The sequence below is a fragment of the Pinus tabuliformis genome, chromosome 1_2 (assembly GCF_031772625.1).
Source record: "Pinus tabuliformis cultivar Carrire ecotype Pingquan chromosome 1_2, CPIR1, whole genome shotgun sequence".
NCBI classification, from domain to species: Eukaryota; Viridiplantae; Streptophyta; class Pinopsida; order Pinales; family Pinaceae; genus Pinus; species Pinus tabuliformis.
The window spans coordinates 1,229,504,913-1,229,511,098 of NC_142298.1; positions in this window are offsets into that span (position 1 = coordinate 1,229,504,913).

Here is a 6,186-nt window from a genome sequence, read left to right on the forward strand (position 1 = left end):
GACAACTAGTTATGCTCACGAAAATTTCCCTTTTTTTTCAAACACTCAAATACTACAAAAACAAACTTTTTCAAAAGAGATTTTTTAAAATTTTATAAAACACTCAAAACTATTTAAAAAACTAATATTGAGATCTATAAATTCTAAAAAGCTAATTGAAGTAAAAGCTTACAAGATTTCTTTTCAAGGATGTTTTACTTAGTTATGAGCAAACTAAGGACTAATTTGTCTAGAATCACAAATCAGTCAAAAAACAACCAGATTTTGTTTTCTTTTCTAAAAATGAAATCCAAAACTTTCAACACAAGTTCTTTTGAAGTTTCGCAAAGAGAAAAACAAAATGGATTCCTTAACAAAGGCTGATTTTACAAAATGGTCAGACTCATAAGAAGGCCAGTAAAAACAAGGTGATCTGAGGTTTCTAAGGCTTCCAACCTCTGAGTTACTACAAGACCAAAAGAAAATCAAGCCCGGCACACAAAACATCTAGGAATTTCACTTAAAACCATAATTCCAATGGAATTAACCTAAGAAACGTTCCTGACAAGATACGTGCAAATCTGGGCAGAGGCCAAAAACACATAAACAAATCCTAAGCTGACTGAAAGAGAAAATTTCAAGTTTTTCAAAATTTTGACAGGGTCCACAGGCCCCCAGTATACCCAGGTGTGGTACCGCTGTGTGTGTAAAACAAAAGTACGGGGATGTTTGCACTGTGTTACAAGCAGAGGATGCGGTCCTATTCAAAAGTACGAAAAAAAAAAAAAATTCAAGATCAACTGAACCTACCCAATCGCACACACATCAAGTTAAAAACCAGAAACAAAGACACAGTTTCTCAAGTCAAAGTAAAAGCAAGGAAAAATAAAAAATTCAGGTCCCCAGTGGAGTCGCCATTTTGTCGGTCGGATAAGTCGTTCTTGCGGACAATACTGAACTCCCTGGTATCTAATGATATCTAGAGACAAGCAAACCAAACAAATTCTATCTTTCTGTAAATATGCAATTTATAGATAAAGGAAAACAGTTGTTTTAGGCCTACCTTGGGTCCAATGCTAATTTGTGGAAGCCACGCTCTGTTGATCCAAATGAGCTCCCTTTTAAAGAATCTGCAAACACAAACAGGAACACATATCAAATAGCACCTGAAAAGCCAATATAAAAAATCATATTTATCATGATGATCAAGGAATTCATGAAACAAACCATATAAGAAAATTTATTGAGAAAAATGAATCTGATTGTATTAACTTTAATCAAAGAGGAACTTTACAACCTTGGTGCCTTGATGTTGTACAAGCTCCTCCCACGGTCCAACAAGAATCTCCTCTACTTTGACAAGTTTCACTCTCTTCCCAATGAAGCCAAATGGTGTGTAATCTCTCCTCTCAAGCTTAACTAGGAAGTATCAATTCCAACAACATTTACCCTAAAAAATGTTCAGCTTCTAACCTCTCTAGCAACCAGCCCAATGCCTTAATTTACAGTGCAATGGAGGGAAGTTACTAGGTCCACTTTCAAAGGGATAAAGCCCTCCTTCAAAGGGATAAGCTACTCTCATCAAGGGATTAGTTCCTTTAGTTTTGGGATGCATGAACCATCTAGGAGCGAACCATCCACGTCAAGATTCCTTCTAGAAGCATCCAGAATTAACCCAAAGTGAGTTTTTAAGAATAAACTTGCGCCTTTTTTACTTTCACAGGGGTCCGCATCCACTCCTTTAGAGACAGAGTGAGCAGGTCCATACGTAACATGACCAAAGGGTGCAGGACCGCAGGTAGCAGTAAGAGAAAGTGCGGAACCAGAGCTTTATTTATTTTCAAAGACTTTCTCTCATTTTTAAAGCTTGACATGAAGAGCTGAGGTTTGAGACTTGCATAAGAGGTCAGTATGGGTGATGATAGAGCCACACTTATTATAGAAAGTCATGGTGACAATATTTTGTCTAACAGATTGCCCCCTAAAGTGCAAAGTCTGTAGTAGATGAGGATTTCATTTATCATCTAGGAAGAGTGAAGTACTTTATCATTTCGAGGATCATCTTGTGGAGAGCCCGGTTGGAACCTGTAAAAACATTCAATACAAAATATATATATGAGATCATATCATCGCTGAGGTAGGCATTCCCATACTCAAATCAAAACTGACTAGAAAACTAACTAAACTGCTCTAATGTAGGAATGATCTTGTAATACATCACAAGTATAGACACATGTAGACACAGTATGGGTGCATCCATCTGTTTATGAATAGTCTACTGTATAATGAATAAAAAACTCCTCGTAGCCTGGATGGTGGAAACTAGATCCAGGGTCTTGATTTCTAGTTCCTGAAATAGCACGATTCTATCCATGTGAATGAATGTGTCGAAGTCGAACATGGTAGAAACCACTTGATTACCAGTCAATGATGTAAACTGTTAACAAGTGTGAGCGAAACCACCATTAATGTCAATGTCTCTCAGGGTACTCAATACAATCCATGAAATGTGAATAGATGTGTTGATGTCGAACATATCACGGAATCCTTTGATCAAAGGTCAATGATGCAACCTATCGTTGAAAGAGAGAAACCTGCCATTGAGGCATGTAGATCCCAAGGTACTGACGATTTCTAGATCATATTTCTAGATAATGAGTTGAAGTCGATAGAAAGCGATATGTCGTAGGAAAGCCCACAACACGAAATTATAGATCAAGTTTGAAGAAATATAGTTGCAAGGACTGACTTAGGGATGGTCAAGATGGATGACAGATATTTTGCAGATGAATGGTTTATTTTCACTGACCTCTTGAACACATAATGACACAGCAGATGGTTTGGTGACAATTGACCCAAAGTTAATACCCAGAAACGGGCTGAAGACTTTCAATATGGTTTGATCAACTGTTAGGCAAAGGATTTCCCAACCGAGGTGAATAAAAAGTGTCGTGTTCAAGAGTGGTTAAATGTTTTTCTAAGACACAAAGTATGACAAGCAGGCTCATTTTTCTCTCTTTTCCCCCACCATTTCGGGCAAGTACGTCTTTATTTTTAACAAGCTTGAGGAGGATAACATTTTCTTGATTATAATCTCATCCTTCAGATGAGTCCAACTTAGTTTAAATTCGAACCCTAAGAAGGAGCGGTCCATTGCTGTTTGTAATTGAATAGGTCATTTACTGTTAAATTTTAACGAGTCCAGTATAGAAGAAACTCAGCGTTTTTTAATTTTAGAAGGTCTAAAAAAACTTAAAAAACTCCATGGTTGTCCTTTTTCGTAAATTTGTGTCTCCCAAGCTCGAAAAAGTATAAAATAATACTTGAGAGAACCACTTGATCATTACGACCAATGAGTACTTTTCATAATTAGTGCCTCTTATCCGAAAAAGTAAAAAAGCGATCAATGACACATCATTTTATAACCAGTATCGAATTTGAAATGACAAAAACCCAACAATTTTTTCATGTTTTTACGGTCAGAAAAGAGCTGTAAGTGGACCGTCTTTTTAGTTTTGTTTTAACGAGCTTAAAAAGAAAAACTTGGCAATCTTTTCATATTTTAGGAGTCAGAAAAGAGCTTAAAGGTGACTCTAATGTTTTTCGTAAAAAATGACCAATTTTGCCTGAAAAATCCGTTATCCTGCACAAAAACTCAAACATTACTCATACCTGTTTACAATAGATAAAAATGCTTCAAAAGTTACCTCTTTAAAGTGAAAAATTAAAAAATTAAAAATTCATTTATTCAAAAAAGCTTATAAAAAGGGCTTTTGTAAATTCATTTTTACCGTTTGACTTCAGAGTGAGAAAAGTGAGCTTTTGGTCAAAAACTTCCCGTGAAGATTGCAGAAAATCCGTCCGTTGGAATCGAACGCTGTCACTTCCAGGTAATCCACATCATCATACTCTTTTTTTTCATCCATTTGAAATTTGTTTTTAAGGTTTTATTTTGCTTTTTAGGAAATTTTTAGGTTAAAAAACCGCGCGCGAGGGTTTGCAGGCATAGCATAAGAAACCTGTGGACCCCGACTTTTTCGTAAAAGGGAAAAAGTCAAGGGTCCGCACTTGCCATCAAGGCAGAGTGCGGACCTACTCACTGTCTCTAACATAGATGGTACGGTCCCCACAGAATAGGTTTTCAAGCTTAAAATTTTCAAATTTCACCCAAAATTTTGATTTTAAATATTCTAATCCGCCTTTTTATTGAACGTAGGGTATACATCATGCTTGAATGGCAGGAACAGGAGCACGAGGATGTGGATCTCGCCACGATTAATCATCAACCTATGATTGATGCATTGAAGGCATGCAATTTATACAAATTCTGGGCCATACCTGGCATGAGGGCCCAGGTGGACTTTTTGCAGTGGCTGGTAGATAGGTGGAACATACAGTACCAATGTTTCTTTATTAGTGGCCACCAGCTCGAAATGGAGCTAGAAGACATTTACTTTCTGACTAGTTTGCCTAAGAGAGGTGAACATTTGACTCTATTTGGCACTAGGAAAGGTGGCCAGTCTGTCGATAGCCTCCGACTAGAGTTCTGTAACGACCAAACTAGAGACAAAGGGATAGATATCAAAACCATCTCCCGTCCTAAACTCAAGTGATTGTATTTACTGTTACCAGGCTCAGCAGAAGTGCAGCACTACATGTGGCCACTGGATCCCAAATGCGGATGGTAGTAGACTGCTTTCAAGGCACCATCTTCAACTGGTGCGAGGCGGTGTTGGCTAATGTAAAAGGCCAACTAACTAGAGAAAAGAACGGACAACTGAAGACCTTTGGATATGGTGCTTTAGTTGTGAGCTTTGATCTAGAGAGGGTCCCAATGTTGGTCCCACAACATCTTACCGTTGGAGCTGGACTTCCCCGAGAGCCCAAACTGATACGTTGGGTTGCAATTATGGCCCGTCATCCTGAGGAGGGAACAAAAGTCGTTCTATTTACTCCTGAGTATTTTCATTGGTTGGAGAACCAATTATTTTCTATTCAGGATTTTCCTTATGCTGGGATAAATTATCGTGGTGACCTAGACATGGCTCCTCCACCAGGAGAGAAATGGGATGACTCACGTAAAATCATTTTCAAAATTTTCTAATTTTTTTTTTTTAAACCTTCCAAAAATTGATAGTAAAAAGTTTCAAATGAAAATGTAGGTCCACGGCGACCAGCCACCCTCTGGCTCTATGAGAGGAAACGACCATCTGCAACAACACCAGCCCCACATGACGAATCTATAGAGACCTTGACCGAATTGGAAAGCCATCTAGAGCGTTTGACAGCAGACATTCCAGAGACCAGCATAGATGACATTCCTCTTAGGCTACAGCACTATGTGATTGGGGTCCCAGGACCTTTCAGGTGCTTCCTTTGTAGGGTGGCCCGTATAGTGGTTTCTTATCGTGATCATCACCAATGATAGGATGATCACCTGTTGTGGACTCATATGACATTTTTTGCTTTTTGTAGTATCATTTTTGCCAATCATAAGGTGTTTTTCAACCTGTGATCGAAGACAATGTATATTTGACACCCTTCTATGCTATACTATATTACTATTACCAGCGTATCTTGTAAAACATGTTATGGAATGTTTTTAAATTTACTTGTATGATTAGTGCAAATGTCTACTTAACATTCGAGAAGCAATTGCATCTGCTAATGTATTTAAATATCTTGGAATATGTTGATATTCAATATAGTCAAATTCACATTCCAGGAGACGAACTCTCAAAAATAATCTCAATAACACTGGATTTCTAATGGCATATACTCTATTAAGTTGTAACACAACGAGTTTAGAATCTAACCTCACAATCAAACTCTGAATCCCAAATCAGATGGATTCAGATAATAACTCAATCACTGCACTATACTCTGCAATGTTGTTCGTTGTTAGACCGAGGCTTACCCCATGCATAGATACCAACTCATCAGAGGGCGAATAGATAACCCAAGCTGCGGAAGAAATGTTTCATGTATTACGACAAGCACCATCAGCAAAACCAATGTATGTTTGGAGAGATGTCTACATCTGCAATATCAAGAGTAAAATCAAAATAAGCAGGAATAATGACAAAAACACTCTCTAAGCTAAGCACTTTTTTAACCTAAAACACACCAGCTAGAAAGAAAACTAACCTAACTAAAAATCTCCACACCCAGATTTAAGCATAATATCTCTTCAGGTAAAGACCATTT